The sequence below is a fragment of the Hyaena hyaena genome, unplaced genomic scaffold, assembly GCF_003009895.1.
Source record: "Hyaena hyaena isolate Hyena2069 unplaced genomic scaffold, ASM300989v1 scaffold_944, whole genome shotgun sequence".
NCBI classification, from domain to species: Eukaryota; Metazoa; Chordata; class Mammalia; order Carnivora; family Hyaenidae; genus Hyaena; species Hyaena hyaena.
Window position 1 is genome coordinate 72049 of NW_024081577.1, and position 19354 is coordinate 91402.

Below are 19354 nucleotides of genomic sequence, written 5' to 3' on the forward strand. Positions count from 1 at the left end.
GCGCTTCAGCACTATGCAAGGAGGTGGGCATTTTAAATAGCAAAATCACCATTTTGTATTAAAAATATGGCTCTAGGGGCACTTGGGTGGCTCAGCTGGTGAAGCATCTGACTTCGGCTTAGGTCATGATCTCATGGTTAGTGGGTTTGAGCCCCACATCAGGCTCTGTGCTGACAGCTAGCTCAGAGCCTGGAGCCTGTTTCAGATTCTGTGTCTCCCTCTCTCCCTGACCCTCCCCCACTCACATTGTCTCTCTCTCTCTCTTTCTCAGAAATAAATAAAACATTAAAAAAAATATGGCTCTAAATAGGCCACAAAAAGTTCCCTTTTTGCTAGACTGAAAGCTAAAACAATAAAGCACAATGTAACTTGTTCAATCTCAGCTGGATGGATACATGTCTGGTGACTATAGTTTTTCATAGCTCTGAGTGTGCACATATCTGCAAATGAAAACACGAAGACTAGATATTTGGGGGTGACAAGTTAATTTTAACAAATGGGTGAATTTGCAAATGTTAAATCCATGATGATGAGAATTAACTATATTTTTCCATCTTCTTCTCTCAAAACCTTCATCTTCTCCTCTACCCTCACTCTAACTCATGACCTTGTTTTTTATTTCTCCAAGAAATTTGAAGCAGTCAGAACATGTCACTGCCACAAACATTGTCAACCTTCCAGCATCTTCTCCCACATGCTCTATCTTCCAGCTCTCAAGAGATAAGTTCTCCTTGCTCCTATTTAAAATCATCCCCCCCCCCCCCACCAACACCCATCTGGGCACTAAGATCCCATACCCTCTTACCTCCTCAAGGATACTACTCTAGCTCTTTTGCTCTTTCTGCCAAGAATCAGTTTTTCTTTCTCCTAAGTCATTTCCATCAGTACAAAAATATGGTTCTCTCCTCTTTGTTAATAACTGTTCTGAAAATTAGTGTGAAAAACTTTTCAAAATACTCATACGGTTTGGAAAATTCCAGATTTCTGTCTGTCCTTAATACTAATGAAATAATCAGAAGTAACTAGCGTCTATAAGATTATTCATTGCAGCAGTATTCATAAAAGCAAACAATTAAATATGGGAAAGCATGGGTGGATCTAGAAGGTATTATGCTCACTGAAATAAGTTGCACAGATAAAAACAAATACCATATGATTTTACTTATATGTAGAATCTAGAAAACAAAATAAATGAATAAACAAACAAAAAAAAGCAGACAGACCCATAAATACAGAGAACAAACTGGTGATTGCCTGAAGGGTGGGTGTAGGGGGATGGGAAAAATGAGTGAAGGAGAGTTGGAGACACAGGCTTGCAGTTATGGAATGAGTAAGTCACAGAAATGAAAGGTACAATGTGAGGATTATAGTCAATGGCATATAACAGTGTTGTACGGTGACAGATGGTAGCTGTACTTGTGTGAGCGTCGCCTAATGTAAACTTGTGGAATCACTATGCTGTACACCTGAAATATAACATTGTATGTCTACTATACTCCAATTAAAGAAAAAAAGGAATTGAAAGCAACCTAAATAAACAGGAGGGGGCTGGTTAAATTTATACAGTAAAATATGATGGCAATATTATAAGCTATAGATATGAAGTGATATAGAGTATTCATTTCTATGAACTAAGTTAAAGTCATAAATTACTAAACAAATTATATCGTCCTACTTTTATTAAAAAAAGAAAAACACCTCATTTTGCCTATGTGGGTTTGCACTCTGAAAAGTTAATTGGAAGGATGTATGCCAACATTTTACTCCTGGTTTCTCTGACGGCCAAATCCAGGGTCTTAAGCACTCCACTAAAATGTCAGGTGTGCTTATTCTCAACTAAATCACAGCCCAGAAAGCCACGCTAAAACTGTACATGTTTTTCTAGCTTATTCTTAGAATGTTAAAAAAAAAAAAAAAAAGCTAGTTAGAGTTGCAATGTCTTCTTTTTCTTATATAGATACACCCTATTTAATTGTAACACTGGGAATGTAACCAAGAGTCTTCTTAACTCAACAAAACGGCTGCCACAGGGGTGAGCTGGGTTCATCTTTCCTTAGTGAAGTCAGAGACCAGGAAATCCAATACCCCTGGAGTAAAAGAACAAACAGTTCTTCAATAGCAAAAGCAGTGAACAAGTATCTTAAGGCTGTGTTAAACAAACAAACAAACAAAAAGCTCCAGTGCCAAAGAGCAAGCAGAGCATTTTCTAGGAGGTGTGTTTGTGGTGGGTTGACTAGTTCAAACCCAGACTTCCATCTTGCCAGGTGTTCCGATTCTCACAAATTGTCTCCATAGCTACTCCTCAGCTACTCCTCATCAGATGTTTTGAGAAATCCAGAGTATTTCCCAAAACCTAACCCAATTCCCTGAAACAATTAAGACCTAGCATCGGATTCTAAAACTCATGTCATACACTATTAAACAACAGTGCATAAAATAAGTAAAACATAAGAATAAGCAATAGAATTTAAACTTAATACTCTTTCAGTTGTCAAAGGACTTAAGTAAAATTATGTTTTTTCGTTTTCACTACAATCCTGTGGAACAGGAAGAGGTGGTACGGTTACTCTGTATTATAGGTGAAGAAAGCAGCACTCACTGGGAAGTGCTTTTGCTTAGTCGCATGTCCAATAAGACGAGGAGATAAGAGCCCATATCTGCTACTCCTGGTTTAGTGCCTTTGGCTTCATACCTTGCTGCTCAGTGTCTTTTCAGGCCTTTGTGTCTATGTACCCCCAAAGCAATCATACACCATCATCCCCACTTCTTTTCTGCTCACCTCAAATTCTCACCACTATGCCTTTACCTGTCCTTTTCCACTGTTTGCCCTACAAGCTCCCACATCAGTCAAGTTCAAGGACTGGATTCTGCCTTTATAGAAAACATATATTTAGGTTATATAGGTGTTTGCTTAATCCTTTTTATTTAAATGATAGTTTTATGTATCCTTCTGCTTTATATCTCAAACGAAGCAAAAATAAAAAGTTCTATGATGAAAAAAATGGTTAACTTTCAGGGTTGTTAAAAATTATGTCCTTTTTGGGGTAACTGGGTGGCTTAGCTCATTAAGTGCCCGACTCTTGATTTCAGCTCAGATCATGAGGTCATGATCTCACAGTTGGTGGGGTTGAGCCCCGTGAGGGGGTCATTGACAGCACAGAGACTGCTTAGGATCTTCTCCTCCCTCTTTCTCTGCCCCTCTCCTGCTTGTGCATACTCTCTCTCTCAAAATAAATAAATAAGCTTAAAAAAATCATGTTCTTTTCTTCCCCATATCTGTTAGCAGGTCAGGACAGAACTTTGACCCTTTCGTGACCCCAGTTTTTGCCTAGGTTGAGTCAGCTTCCCAAGTTGTTCCCATCCAGCCCTATGTCGGACTCCACGCCTGCAGAATTCATCCTCATTAGCACAAGAGTGCTGGCCAAACTCCTAAACTCTGGGAACCTCGTCTTCAGATCTGCCCTATCAATGTATGGACACAGAGGAATACCTAGAACTCTTTAAGTTAGGATTTTATGTGAAAATAGCAAAACAATGTACTGAATATGAATGAACCCATACTTCAAAATGAAAACTGTACAGTTTTTTAAATGCACGTAAAAGGGCATTTTTATCCAGGCAGGACCTGAGGAACCTTAGAACTCATGACCTCTGACCCAGAGGCCAGCTGTGATGATTCACTGCTTCCTAACTGTCATAGAACATTGGGAAAGTTCTTAACTGTCACTGACAGCAATGACCAGACATATCTCTTGATGCACCTGATGGAGCAGGAACCCTGTAGGGCCACTTGAAACCAATGTATATTTAGATACTTCTGCTGGACTGAGTGTCCCCAAAGGAAACCTGACAGAAAGGAAGAAGTAGAGTCCTGAGGGAAAATACCTGTGAATAAAGAAGTTTAGCCAGTGGGATCTGACACGGCAACCTGACACATATCATCCAGACAGCAGCAACCTCCTATGTATCCCTAAGCGAGCTTTTCTGCCCACCTACCCATGGCCTCCTCCCCTTCCCCGGGGGGGAAGTGTCCTCCAGAAAGTAGGGGGCTCCGGTTCAAAGGAACAAGCCAGGTCACCTGTGCTCTATACCATTGGGTTGGTGATCCAGAAGAGATGGGCAGCTATGGGGGGAGGGGCCTACATGGGAGGAGACAGGAGAATGGAGATGAGGCCAGAGAGATTGTAAAGCATGTGAGCCTTATGTTTAGGAATGTAAGTCTTCATATCTCCTCGGTGCTTCTGGAAGAAAAGTGAACTTACCTTCCTAGAAGAAGGACCATTCGGATTACCAGTGAAGACACACTTAGAAATCTTGAGGAATGTTTTTAAAAGAGATCATGAAGGGGGAAAAATAGAAATTTTTCTGAGAAGTGGGGTCCAGAGCAGGGAGAATGGCAGGGGCGCTACAAATGGGGAGCGTTCGTGTACTCAGGGGCAGATGAAACTGGCTGTAAACTCAAGGCATATGCGGTGGGGGACGATAGGAATCTGGAATTCTTCCACACTAAAGGGATCAGTGATAACCCTTAACCGGAGGGGACTAGGGAGCCATCCTGGCCCAGCCTCGGTCCTTTCCCTCATGTCCCAGGTACTCATATTCCATAGAACATGTCTCCATGGGTATCCTCTTCTTGCTTTGGTGACCTTATTTCTGAGACCTGAACTTTTTGCTTAGGAAGTTGCTCACAGAACAGCCTCCGACGACACGGTCTTTCCCATTTATTTTACAGCAGGCTCTGCTGCCCTGCGCTATGCTCTGTAAGGCTTGCTGTGGCCACGGGGGCTGCCCTCTCTAGCCCAAGCCTGCTGTGCCTGTTTCTGTGTTCTCTTTGGCAACTGCATTCTCTCTTTGGGACACAGCTTCTTTTTACATGCTGTGGTAATCAGAGAGGTGTTTTAAATACAGCTCAGCAGCTGAATCTTAGCTCAAAAGGATCCCTGTTAGACAGAAAAATTTAGATATGTTACCATTTTAACATAAAAGGTCAGTTCCTGCTTGAAATTAGAGGTGAAAAGTTTTCCCCACTAGTCTAAAGCATGACACCAACGCATTGCTTATACACAGGCAGTAGGCTTCTTTCTCTAGCTTCCCACCTGTCTTCTTGTCATAGGAGCTGATGGCAAGTCTATTTTGCTGATTTTGTGCCTGTAATGTAAACCTCCTACTGCCCACCTCTGGCCATTTCGCTTCTCTGTTTCTTGACTCGCCACCCAGTACCCTGATACCTAACCTCTAGGTAACCAGGTTACCTACTTGGTGTAGACTCTGGCTGCCCCTCCTTGTTATCTTCTTCAGAGAGCCAGTAGGATCCAGGTAGCAGGAGTCTGGCTTCACAGGAAGAACGGTCTGGAAGGTTCAGTCAAAGATGTTGAACTCTAGAAGTCAGTTGAAGGGAAAAGTAGATGTTGTAAGTCTACATAGATGTGTCCAGAGTTTGGAAATCCAGGTTTCTGGAGCACTAAGAGCCCCCTGGGAGTGGAAGTTGACACCTTTAGTAAAAGGTCCTATGATGTTACGAAAAGCACACAGCTTCCAAATTCTTATTCCGCCAGGTTGGTTGGGTGAATTCGGGCAAGTTACTGAAATCTTTTTCCAGATTTCAGGGAGGATGGGGAAGATCTGTGGAAGGTAGTTACCGGGAATGTTGTGGGTCTGGAGATCCAGAAGTGAAGGCAGAAGAGACTGAGAGCAGCAGGAGGTGCTGAGATGGCTCTGGCTGAGGACATTAGCCTGGGTTGTTTTGTAATACCTGTCCCAGCTCTGTGGCCTGGGAATCATCTTGATGCAGATGTTCTTTGTCTCCTGACTTCTGTAGCTCATTAAACTGCTTGCTTCTGAGACTATCAGTTCCCCTAAAAGAATCTGAGATGCCTACTTTATCCTTATGTTTCTTTTATATCCTTTGTATCCCCTAGCATGTTGAACAGCATCAAGTAGAGACCTCCCCAGCTCTAAAAAAGACATTAAGGTCTGACACCACAGCAGCCTCATTTTATCTTTTTCTCTGAATATTTTTATGTTCAGTTTAAAAATGATTTTAAATTTAAAAATGCATATTTTATAGGGTGAATGGCACTCTCCTACTTAAAACCTTACATATGCCTCTTTGTCAACCAGTCGAATTAAACTCATTGGAATGAAATCCACAATTCTTTACAGTCTTGCCCAAGCTTTCCAACATAATCTCCTGTCATGTTCTCCCATCCTAATTGCTCTGGTTCCTTCAGAAAGCCTAGACAATTCTAAATAGTGCCCTGCCTTCATATTTTTCCTTATGTTACTGTTCCTTCCCTCTCCTCTGCCTCTAAAGCACGCCTCTACCATATTCTCTTAAACATTACCTTGCTACTCCCTACTTCTTTCCTTTTTGAAAGCCACCTGTCTTCCCTGCTCCATACCCCCAGAGTCTACTTAATTTATTATCATGCCTGCATACAGTCTTATTATTTAGCTTGGATATGCATCCCATCTTCCCAACTGTGAGAAGTTTTAGGGCAATAGAGATGGTTTCTGCACTTTTTATACTCCTGACATTGCCTGATACAGAACACACACATTGCTGTTCAGTCAATGTTGAACTAAAATATAGGAAAAGAAAGCATACCAACCAACCCCTCTGAAGATGTGCCAACCTCGAGTTTTCTTTCTAAACCTGCCACTTTTGTCTCTTGGCTGAGCAATTCTCTATTCTTGCATGTCCTCACTTCCTTTAGTGTCCAAGTCAGTTGATCAACATTGATGATGCTATTGTGTGGCCAGCTCATAGGCAGAGAAGCCAGGTTTCCAGGAGTAAGCCAAGGAGAGCAGAAATCTTCACAACATTATAGTGGCTTTCTGATTTTGGTAGTCCATTGAAGAAGGGAGTTTGAAAGTTGTTGTATACTGTTAACGATTGTCTGCCCATGTCCTGCCTGAAATACCATGATTGTTTATGAAAAGTATCTTTAATAAAGCTGGATACAGTTTGGCTTGGAAAAAAAAAAAAAAAAAAGAAATCTTCACAACATTGCTTTCAGGATGCCTGAATCTGTCACATTGAGGTTAGACTAAAATGTCAGGAAAAGAAAAAATGAATGCCCAGAGGCTTTGCCTACAGAGGTCAAGACTGGTCAAGAAAGAGGTTAGACTCTTTCTACTTAATTGTATTTTAAATAGGTAAAGTTTAAAATGGAGATTTTGAGAAAATTGACAAAGTAGAAAACTATTTCAATGAAGCTTTTTTCCCCTGGATGTTCTTTAAGGTATAAAGTCTCAGGAGTCTTGGTTTATCTACTTCCTCAAAAGAAATCCAACTAATCCAACTGAGTTTACTCTCCAGTAATTTCCCTCAGGAATAAGAGATGAGAAAGATTTATTATGGTAATTGAAGGCAGAATGACTTTTAAAGTATTAAGGAGGCTATTCATAGCATTTTAGATCTTCTTACCAATGATTTCCAGGATATTTACATAACACAGTTGGTAGTATATACCAGAACATAAACACACAGTGTATTCTCTTAAATTAGAAAAAAATAGACTTGAAATGAATGCTATGCTTTCTTTTTTTTTTTTTAAATGTTTTTCTTTATTTCTGAGAGTGAGAAAGAACGAGAGAGAGAGCAGGGGAGGGTCAGAGAGAGAGGGAGACACAGAATGAGAAGCAGGCTCCAGGTTCTCACCTGTCAGCACATAGCCCGATGTGGGGCTCGAACCCACGAACCGTGATTTCATGACCTGAGCTGAAGTCGGATGCTCAACCGACTGAGCCACCCAGGTGCCCCGAATGCTACACTTTCCTAACCGAAGGAAACCTTTAAGCTCAAACTACAAAATTCTAAAAAGTCATTAACACCACACTGGAATGACCTTTACTCATATTCCCTCTTGGTATTCTTCAATCTTTAAAAAAAGAAAAAAAAAAAAAAAAAACCAAAAAAAAAAAACAAAAAAACAAAGCAAAAAAACCAACAATGAAAACCTGTCCTAGATACGATAAGTTCATCCTGCTTAGAAATGCAAATTTTTCCAAAACAAAAATAAGCCACCAATTCAGCCATTCATCAGTAGTGGGGGATTATGAAGATTCTTGGCTCTTGGGCTATCATTTCCCAGAAAAACCAAAAGACATCAGTTTTCATTATCCTTAGCATGATTAAAACCATTTTGATCCAAAAACACTTTGAGAGGTAGTCATGCACATGACACTCACTTCCTAAATCTCCTGTGTTCTGTACACTGTACAGCATTGCAGATACAGTCCCTGATGGAGGGTAGTCAAGTTCCATTGGTTAAAATTTAAATTATCAAGAGGATTTCCAAATCTATTATTTCTATCTAATTTTTTCGTCTTCTGAGTATGTGATTTCTAAAAATGTGGACCTTGAAAGATAGCATGCATTTCATGTTTACCTGTAAAACTGGACTCACGGCCCTCTCTAATAACTCCATGCCTTTTGACTTCACAAGCCAAAGTTCTCCACACACAAGCCAAAGTATTTCTAAAATGCAAACATGATCATGTCATTTTCCTATTTTAAATCCCTCAAAGGTCTTCCATTGCTCTTAGGATGAAGTCCAAATTCCTTATCTTGGCTTACAGAGTATTGGGTAGGTGCTGGCTTATCCAACTCCCTATGGTTTCATCCATCACCCTCACCATCAGCACACATCTCTGCTTCCCAGATACCCTGAAAATTCCTTTATTCTGTGTGGTCTGTTGTCTCCATGTCTTCTGCATTTTGTTCCCTCCTATGTCTTCTCCTGCCCTCCATACTTCTTAAGACTTGACTTCTCATGCACATGTTTGCACAACAAACTTTGTTTCCTTTGACCTTCCTTTGTGCCTTACATGCACAAATACATGTAAGAATGAATGCACTGGTGATGTGAAGAGTAAGATTTCTTAACTGTTACACCATACAAATTCTGTAGTGATTTTACAGGCCAACATGTAACTTATAATTTTAAATGCTGTCATATTTTTGTCTTGATTACGCCTCCCACCCCACCAAGTCGGTTAAATGTTTGATATATTATGAAATAAGTTCTGTTTTGAATTAAAAGCAACTCCACTATGTAGAGTGTTCTGGACATCTCTCTTGATGTCTGCAACTGGACTCTAATGAGATTAAGTATAATCACTCCAGCCGTCTGTGTTTGATTTGGCTTGGTCTTGACAATGTAAAAGAGTATACAGTAACATTAATATTTAATTAACATAAGAGGTATTTAATTTTCTCATTTGATAAATTAAGAGTGCAATAGAAAATCTAGGGGAATGATGAACTACAGTTTACTTGCCCATTTTTTACTAAATTTTACAGTTCCTAGAGATCCTTAGAAAAAAATATCATAGTACTTTCTGTAGTTCCATGGGGAAATAATGCATTTGGAAATATCTCTCTCTACCTCTAAACTTTTACTTTTAACTATTGAAATTCACAATCATATATTGTGTAAGAATTCACAATTTTTCCTGGTTGTTGGTTACTGCCCAAATATCTGGCCAGTGGTCTGAAATCCTCACTTTTCAGTTGTTTTAAAGCCAAGAAACCATAACCTTTATGTAACTTTAACCCAGGAAGCTTTTACTAAGCATTTACTATATTTCAAGGCATTCCTTCTTGAAAAAGCCCTTATTTGTATCCATCTACATGAGTGAATAAGTGTGTCAGGATGTGGAGGAGCAAATGTCTAAACACTGACATTGACTCTAGGACTCTGATAATAAGGCTGTCTCGGGGGTGGGCTTTCCTGAAGCCTCCTGATGCTTTGTCCCTCAGAAGCTGCACAGTTGTGCCCAGATAGGTGATGTCCTCTGTTGTACAGAGGTAGTATAGAATACCACTAGGATGAGACTGGAAAATGAGGGATTTGTGATATTAAGTTCTTAAAGAATTCCTTAAATCAAGGTTTGTGTAACCAAGGTTTTTATCTCCAGTCATGGTTTACCCATGATTCCCATTTCCAGCAGCCCAAGAGGTCCTAAGGTGAGTTCTGCAAGTCTTCCTGGAAGCGGTTGCTGGAGCTGCACACGGGGCCAGGGCTGGGGTTGGGGTGCGGCGGTCTTGAGAGGTTGCCCACTGCCCTGTAACCTCCTCCACCTGGAAAATCTTAACATCCAAATGGCAGGGGCAGGCCCTGTGCTGCCCACCCTGTCCTGGCATTTGTAGAGACACTGAACACTGAATCTGAGAACGAAGTGGGAAGCTTTTCAAAATGGACAAGTTTATCTTCATCAAACTCGTCCTTTTTATAGCTTGAGAACAAAGTTGAAAATAAAATTAGACCAAACTCAGGAATTAATACATTTAAGGGACCAGAGCAACTGAGAGTCGTTAAGATGTGGTAGAAAATAATATCCTTCCCAGACATAATATCAAAAACTTGGGCCATCTGCCAAAAAACAAGTCAGCAGCGCCTCTCTACGAATATGGTGCTGGGACCCCCGCAGAAGAGTCTGGTGACATTACGAGAAAAAAAATGTACAGCACTTGGTCTCTGATGAGGAAAGATAGGTGGAAGACATATGACTTCTTAGTGTAGCCAGCTGTCCCTCTGTACTAGAAAGTAGCAGTTGCTTGTGAGAGCCGACTCACCTGTCTTCCAGATGGGAGTGTGGGGATGGGAGGTTGGGTCCCTCAGACCCCTCCGAGCCCAGTATGCTGTGGTGCAGGGAGAGCTATGAGCTGCCGGAGGAGGTCTCACCCTCATCGAGCCATACCAGCTATATGTGGGAGCCACATGAGCTCTACCTGGGAGCCGTGTGACAGAGAGGCTGACCTCTGGGAGGAAGGATGGAGAGGGATAGACCGGGGCATCCTTAACAGCCTTCCTTTGACCTCAGTAGTGCTCCTATGAGTATTGGTTTTACACATATTTGTTAAACTACATGTATTTATGCACTTTTCTGTATGTTGTTTTATTTTACAACATTAAAAATGTTAAAGAACAGGGTACAAGAACATAAAAGCAAGCCTCTTCCTGGCATCTTAATAACTGTAGGACTTTGGGCAATAAAAATAAGAATAAAAACTATTGAATGCTCATTGTATCCTTGTACTAAACCTGCATTATGCAACAGTCCCATAAGTTATATATTATTGTGCCTCTTCTACAGATGAAACTACCTTAGCAAGGAAGGGGTCTGCCCAAAATTACACACCACTTGAGAGGCAGGGCCAGGTTGAGACACAAGGTCCTCTTACAGGTCTACCTAGAGCCTGCTGTCCTGCTGGGACACAGGAAGATATCCTCCAAAGTCAGCTTGTTTCTGGCGCAGCCATGCAAACAAAACCATGCTGCCGTGCTCTTCCTGGAGATGAATGTAGAGTGAGGTTATTTTTATGAGATTGTAACTTGAAGATGTGGTCTCGGCATACTTTAAAGAATGTGCTGGCAAGATATGCCTAATGTGATTATTTTAATTGTTTATAAGAGTGTGTTTTGATTTAACATGTTTCTGCTGGGGTGTATAAAGGAAAATGGCCTGAAGAGCTTAAAAACGTCCAAGTAGTTTTACTTTTGTTAACTGGTGTATCAAAATACGGGGTACATATTTGACTTTCTCTGTAGTTCCTGGTTTGGCCTCTGGTTCTATATGATACATCAGTCAACCCCCCAGGGCCTTGTACAGTAAGCAGTCTTTCTGCCCCCAAGGAGCAGTAATTTAGACAGCCACTGGGTTCTGGGGATGCTGGAGAGCCACAGCTGGGGGAACACAGCCCCACTCTACCTGGAAAAATGACTGAGTGCATGGGGACCAAGGACTGTTGAACCATTTCTCCAACTGCTGGCTCCCACCCCACAGATCAGGGCAGTATAGCTGGGCATGGGGTTGAGGTCCAGGACTTTGGGGACATGGGTGACTGTCACTGACTCTGTGCTTGAGCCAAGTCCATGGGTCCTGTGGAAATTGTTACCCACAGTGTCCCATCTGGTTCCCCCAAACTCCTATGCTCATAACCCTGGTACTATAATGCCATCTTCATGCTTCCCCCAAAAAGGAGGGGTGCATAGGTCTGGATATAAGTGGCAAAAGGGTGAGGGGTACACAAGCCACTCAATAAAATGTGTGTACTTTCCTGAAGTATTCAATTAAATACTATTAAAGTTGCAGGATTGTCTCCGTAGCCTGATTCTAAGAGACCGCTGTGTAGCTGAGCCTTGTTCAAGTTCACAGCTCTAAGATCAGGAAAGGTTCAGGCTGTGTTGGCCTGAAGAGGCTGAAGGTGGGAAGTCAGGAGAATGTTCATGCCCAAGTGTTGCTGCCTGGCCCCTCTTGTTGTACCAGGTGTGACATGAGAGCGGTGGTGTGCACCTTGCATAGGTGGGGGGTGGGGGGGCCTCCAGCACATGAACCCAGTCTTCAGGGCCTGGCTGGAGGGGGACAGTGTTCAAGTGCCCTGTATCTGCTTCCATCAGCCAGCCTGGGGCCCTGGAAGCTCAGGCCTCCCTCTCTCGCTGGAAGTGTAGCCGTTCTCTCTGCTATCTACCCTACTTGCCCAGACTTCTTTATCCTATAGAGAAGCAGATCTTGTTTGGTAGGCCTATGCCCAGGCTATCAGCCTAGAGCTATTATTGCCGTACAAATACACACATGAGTATACTGTGTGGCAAGTATAAAACTGCCTGAATTTTCAGACAAAACGTGAAATTTCAAAAACAGAATCAATGTCTTGGAGGCTGCCTTGGGCTGGCCTAGCATAATATTTGAGCAGGTGTGATGGCTAGCAGGGGAGGCGGGACAGTATAAATTCATTCTCCTCTGCCCTTAGCAACATTTGGCTTGCAGAGCAGATTCCCTGAGGCTAGGCTGACAGCTGTCTCCCAGGAACAGAGGACCAGGTATGAGCTCTCTGTAGGCTACAGTGCTGCACACAAATGGGACTTGTGGGCAGTGCGGTCACACAGTCCAGGCTACAAACTGCGGGCTCCTGCTGCCTGGGGTCGTGCCGTCTCTGGCAAATTACATCTCGGCATCTCTTTTTCCTCCTCTGAGAAAACAAAGGTAGACAATGAGAGGCCCTACCTCATAGAGTTGTTGTGAAGATTAAATGGGTTAATTTGTGTGAGACTCCAGGAAGTGTCTGGCAGGAAATAAGCACTCAGTAAATGTAAGCTAGCATCCACAGCAGGAGGCATAGGAGCAGGGAGAGGAGGAGGAGAAGGGAAAGCAGCCATTCTCTCAGAAGATCTCAGACTAGCTCTCAAGGAACCCAGTTATTTTTACCACATGTTCTCCTCTGTCATCAATCCTCTGTTGCTATCAGCAGTCTGTAGCATTATCGCCCATGTTTTTAAATCCTTGAACAATTGCAGGAACTTCTTGAGAAAAAGTCCCATCAGCTCCCCTGGGCCACATGATATTCTGTTACTACATCTCCTTTCTCCTCGTCATAGAAGCACATGATTTCCCTACTCCTCTTTCCAGGGGGGAGAAAGCAAACATCACACCGCAAGGAGAAGACCTGGGTTCTGGATGCCACGTGATCTCATCCTCCATGATGTTCCCTTTTCCTCCCAGATCCACACCTCCCAGGCTGTGCACTGCTAAGCAGGAGAGACAGAGGAAGGAGGGACAGAGGGAAGACCCTCAGCATTTTGATTGGCTCCTGAACTGGTTTCCTTAGATGCTGGACAGAGGCTGTGTCATTCTGGTTCAACAGCATCACTAAGCATTGATGGTTAAAAGAAAATACATTACTCCCCAGATATGATGCTACATGTACTTTTCACGCACACTCCTCATTTAAGATGTTAGCATAAACCAGCAGCAGCAGGAAGGGACCAGGGTGCGGGGCCACATGACACTGACCCACAGGAGCTTCTGGTTTGCAAATGCTGGGACCTTCCCTCTCCTCAGGCAGTCAAGCCTTTGCCTCTGCAGTGAGACTGGGTGTGACCTAAAGCACTTCACAAAGAGAAGTGACTTCAGAGAGCTGAGGGGAAAAGATTGTTTTCCTGCCTTTTGAGTTTCAAAAGCCTAGACCTTTATGGGAATCCTTTGGCTTTATACAAGATTTGGGAGAAAGCTGCGTGGGTAAGAGCAAGACTCCCTCTTCTCCTCCGTAGCCCATTGGTAGAAAACCCCTCCCACTGGGGTGGAAGAGAGAGGAAGGAATCAAAGGTTGACATTTGCTAGTCTCTGGAAGAGATCCTGCTCTCCAAAGCCCTGGGAGGTCTGTGGGCACCATACGAAAAGAAAGCCTGTGACATAGTTCCCAGGAAAATCCTTGGAAAAATGGCCAGACTCCTAAAAACAGATGAATAACGGAGGGGTATCTAGAAAGATGGGGCCTCAGTTGGCCTCGAGAAACTTCCGTGCACCACACACTAGCTGATAACCTGAAGCTGGTTCTTTTGGGCTGGTATGTCGCTCAGAAGATGGGAACATTCCTGTTAGCAGCCTGTGTGGCCCAACAACCTGTGGCCTAATGTAACAGTGGATGTCAGAGTGGACTCTGTATAGACAAGTGACTCTTTGTAAAGCCCTGGAATTTAGCCAGGACCCTGAGCCAAAAGTGTGAGAATCCCTAATTTGGCCACGATTATTTTCCCATGTCCCCATCATTTTGACAGCTTCAGAGATAGATTTCTGAGATGTCTGGCCATTTAGATACACATGCATCCTAAAAGGATTGCAAAATAGTGTGGGAAGCATTGAGCCTGTGTTATCACCACTGAAGATGTCTCTTCAAGTGAAATGTTTGTAAACCTATAGAACATAAGCACAATTTGTTGAGGGCTGATTATTCTGAGGGTGTATCCCATGTTTGGTATGGCACTGCCCATACTGTGGTAAGACGGTGGCTAAGCCACAGCTACAGCCAAGCTGAGGAACCTCGTAGACCCGCCGCTTCCTCGCGGGGTTAGGAGAAAGTCAACTAACGTTCCCAGATTTTCAAGGACATTTTGAAATTCTGAGAGAGAAGAGTGACCAAAAGGGGCCTGGGTCTGGAGAGGAAGTTATAGAAGACAATGGTAAGGTCATCAGCAGGTGTCAAGACAGCCGTAACCTGATGGATCCCAGGATCAGCCATCTGACACCCTGACCACTGACATGTTCAATAGAAATTGCAGGGACAGCCAGCCATGCTCACTGGGAATAAGATACCCCTTTCCTAATGCCAGAAAGTACATTAGTCCCATTCTGCTCAGTCACTTAATATCACCTGCAAAAAGAAAGGCAGGTGAAAGTGAAGAGAAAAGAAACCCTAGGAAACAGAACATTTACCTCACCCTGGAAAGACCTGAACTTGACACTGGTTGAGAAAATAACATTTAAGTATATATGAAAAAATCCATGGATTCGATTGAATGCCAAAATGGGAAAGAATGAGTTATCCATGCTCAAGAACAAAGTTCAACTCCACAATTGGAAGACAGCTATGCTCACCACTGTACCACCAAAGCTGGCAAATTCTACATTTGAAAGAATTGTCACATTTGCTCACGTTCAAGTTCGCAGTGGCCTAGTGTAGACTCTATCACATTCTGTCGGAGACTACAAGAAAAGTAGTATTGCCAAGAGTATTCTAGAAAGCAAAAAGTGGGGAGGCAGCCAGAAGTTCTAGTCCTGGCAGTCCACATGCAAGGAGATGTGGTACTGCATGTGAGGTTATAGCAGAGGAACACGGCACTTAAGCTAGAAAGCCACCCATTAAGATTAATTTCACTTTAGAAAATTCACAAAGGTGACAATGCAGATAGAGCAGAAGTGTGATGTTAGAGGTAGGAAGCCAGAAGGGTAGCTTGACATTTACCAGTCCAGGAGACAGAAGTGGCAAGGTTGAGAAGAAGGGATGGATTTCAAGGAGATTTTGGAGGTAAAAAGCAAGAGAACTTGGTATTTGATGCTTGGCTAAGAGGGTGAAGGAGGGTGCAGGATCCAGGGTAGCTTGTAGCCAGCTCCTTTGGACAATTATGTGCATGAGACGGGCATTTGCTAGTTTTACCAGGGAAGGCAAGGACTGAGAGGACAGCAGTTTTGGTGGTGAGAGGAAATAAGGAAGATGCTAAACTTGAAGTGCCTGTGAAACATTTGGTGGGCTAGTTCTGCTAGTCAGGAAGTGTCCACAGAGATCTAGAAATAACAAGTATTTGGGGGTCACCAACATACAGCTGGTACCTGAAGTCATGCTCTGTGTGAGATTGCCCAGAGGCCAGGCATACAGTGAAAAGAGAAAATGGGCCCAGAGACAGAGAATAGGGAGGATGGACCATTGGGCAGGGTCAGAAAGGTCCATAGTGAGCTCTGGCCATGAACAGCCAGAAGGCTGGGAAGTGAGCCAAGAGAGAATAGGTTCCGGGAAATGAATGGAGGGTTTCAAGAGGAGTGGCCAGTTGGGTCAGATTCCCAGAGGAGTCTGGTAAACTGGCAACTTTAGAGTCAAAGGCTCTGAGTTACAATGTTTCTACATTTCCTCTCTCTCCTATGGTTTCTAGATGAGCCCAGGGTTGTCACAGACTGCCTTACTGAACTGCCAACCAAGATGGGATTTTGTTTTTCTCCTACTGCTCCCCTGATTTTGATAAGAACAAATAAATTAGTCTGACAGTGACTGTAGAATGGCAAGAACTATGTGGGGGGTAACTCCAGCCTCCTGGGCAGACCCCAGCCCTGCTGTTCCTGTGAGACTTTCACTGTTTGACCATCTCCTTTTGAGCTTCAGATGCTGTAATCTCCCAAGGGTCTCTTAAACACTTTAGGGAACTATGGCCACCATACAAATTGTCTAAGTAGCCTGAGATTTTTTCCAGGGATACAATGTGCCATTTCCTCATAGTGGACCCCAAACAGGATAGATCTACACTTTGGATTGTTTTCAGACATTCTCCATGTCCATTCCTCTACTTAGGAGTTGGATAGCACTCAGTGCTAACCTTATACTGGTTTCTAGATCTGTATAAATTTCTGTTCCCTTTTTATCCTACTGCATTGGCCACTTGAAGTATGCCCAACCACCTTGGTTTTTTGCTCACCAATGGAAACAAAATGGATTAATGAAACTCTCCTCCATACAATTCTCCTCTGAGATATGTATTTGGAAATGTCTCCAAGATTTCCATCCTCCCTGCTGGTCTCCTCCAGTCCTACTCAGATGTAGAGACAGGAGACCCCCAAGCTGTGAGTTCAGCTCCATGCCATTTCTGATCACTTCACCTCCCTAAACATGGTATTTGATTTTTGTACAGTGCATTCTGGGATATCCATTGGTCCACTAAGTCTTACTTTAATACCAGGGTGGTGACTTGTCTGCATCTTATTTTCCTGTTGTGCTATAATTAGCCTCACTAGGATGGGAATTTGTATCAACCAGATCTGTATTCACTTTGTCCCATAGCCTCACCTATTCATAGCCACCACCTTTTCATTCTCAAGAGCCTCTCAAGAGGTATTGAACCCAGCATGCCTCTCCTATATATCATCTAATGGGTTATCCATTCAACAAATATTTTCATGCCAGATACTGGAGTATAATGATTTAAAACTCAGTCTATGCCCTCATAGGACTTGCAGCCTCCCCATGTATACAGACAAGAGAGTTGATAGGACAATGCCATGATAAATGCTAGGTTGTAATGGAAAAGGTGCATAACTTGGCAGTGGGAGCCAAGAAGTTTTCTCTTGAAGGATCGCTATGTTGAATAGCGAAGAATTGTAAGGTCAAAGGGGGAGAGGAAGCAGGGAGTGGCATTCCAAAAGGAATAGACGCCAGGTTGAGGAAGTCAGCATGACCCAGAAGAACCCAGATTCTAGGCCATGTAATAATATCCTGGGGTCAGAGCAGATCAGGGGCAGGTGGTGAAAGCCTGGGCCCGTCGGGAGAAGAATCTTGGATTTTATCCAGTAGGCAATGAGGAACTATGGAAAAGATTTGTCAGTGGAATAACAGGACGAGGCTATATTCTAGAAGATCTTTGGAAGTCCCTGACTTAGTTTAATCAATGGACATGGGTAGGGAAGAACATACTGTGGAGAGTACCGTCATCTCTTTGGGATGTCATGACATGGATATCATTTTTTAAGAAAGAGAAATGTACCTGCACATGTGGAAGATTTTGGATGCTTAGACTTGACATTGAAGTTGTTAGTTTTCATTCTCTTAGTTAGAAATGGGATGTGTTCTGATTTATTTTTGCTAGTTACTTCATGCTCACGGTCCATTTTGAAACACTTACGTTCATCACTTGATAAGCCTTCTGCAAATCCTCATTATGGAAATCTAATGGTCATTAATTTCTTACTTTGAAATTTTCCAGTTTTTGACTCTGACTCAGGCCTCAGATGGATTGGAATAGATCTGTCTCACACTACCATAAGGGCAATACCCAGGAAAAGAATATCAGAAACCTCAGTTCAACTTGAATCGCAGCTTTGTGCACTGGTAGAGGGTTGTGAGAATGTTTATGGTGGCTCAAGTGAATCCTTATTTAGTAATGGAACTGCTTTCCTGAGCTGCCCATACCATATCTTTCATCCTGAGAAACATCTCCCTGCAACATGGTAGAGATCAGTGCTAAACCTATGATACACAGGGCCATGTTGGACATACTAGGTACAGGTAAGGAGCTACTGTCAAAGAAGGAGCACTTGTCAGAGCAGCAGAGGGGGGCTGTCCCCTGAATGTTAAAACACACATCCCAAATAAACCTGTTATGTGAGGTGATAGAATCAAGTTTAACTGGAGGAGATGATACAGAAAGCTCCAAGCTCAAGCTCAAGTGGCTTGTAAAAAGAAATCATATGTCCACATTTGCATCTTATAGCAGAAGATGTTAAAGACCATTCTTTAAAAGTGATATTTCAAATGTCTATTGTTTTTAAGAGCGAAGCCTTAACCCTTGAAGGTGGTGGAATAAGAAAGTATTCAATAACATAAAAATAACGAAGCAAAAAGTATTTCAGCCTTCAGTGATGCCTTTAGCAAATCTGGATCACTCATTTCTGATATTCCTCTCATGCTAAACCATGAGGAATCGATAGCAAAGAGTTATCTCTCAAAAGTCCAGAAATGCTATTTGGAAAAACAATTGGAAAAAAAAGTTTTTATATAAATCTGAAACTAGGTTTCAGGTTTCTGAAACTAGGTGAAACTAAAGGAAGAAACCAATGATTCTCTTTTGTTTAATGAAAATGAACATCCTTTACAGATATTAACGAAACTATTAGATGTAACAGTCCAGTCATTTGGACTACAGCAAAGGCATGGAAATACTTTACCAGCCTGAGGTTTGCCAACGAGGACAACAGTTCTGCCTTCCCACCTGTGTGCCCCTTGGGATGATCACTAGGACCTGTAGTGGCACTAGCCAGGGGATTTCACACACCATTAACAAAGAGTTGGTAAGAAGCGTGCCTGACTGGG

General features: G+C 42.7%; 1 long non-coding RNA gene across 1 annotated transcript in view; it reads right to left on the minus strand.

Annotated features, from left to right (window-relative positions):
- The window catches only part of LOC120223074, a 69162-nt gene that overhangs the window by 24258 nt on the left and 25550 nt on the right, over positions 1–19354 (minus strand). The window contains exon 3 of the long non-coding RNA XR_005526186.1: positions 5257–5378. This is a non-coding gene — a long non-coding RNA (uncharacterized LOC120223074). The remainder of the gene's footprint in view (positions 1–5256; positions 5379–19354) is intronic.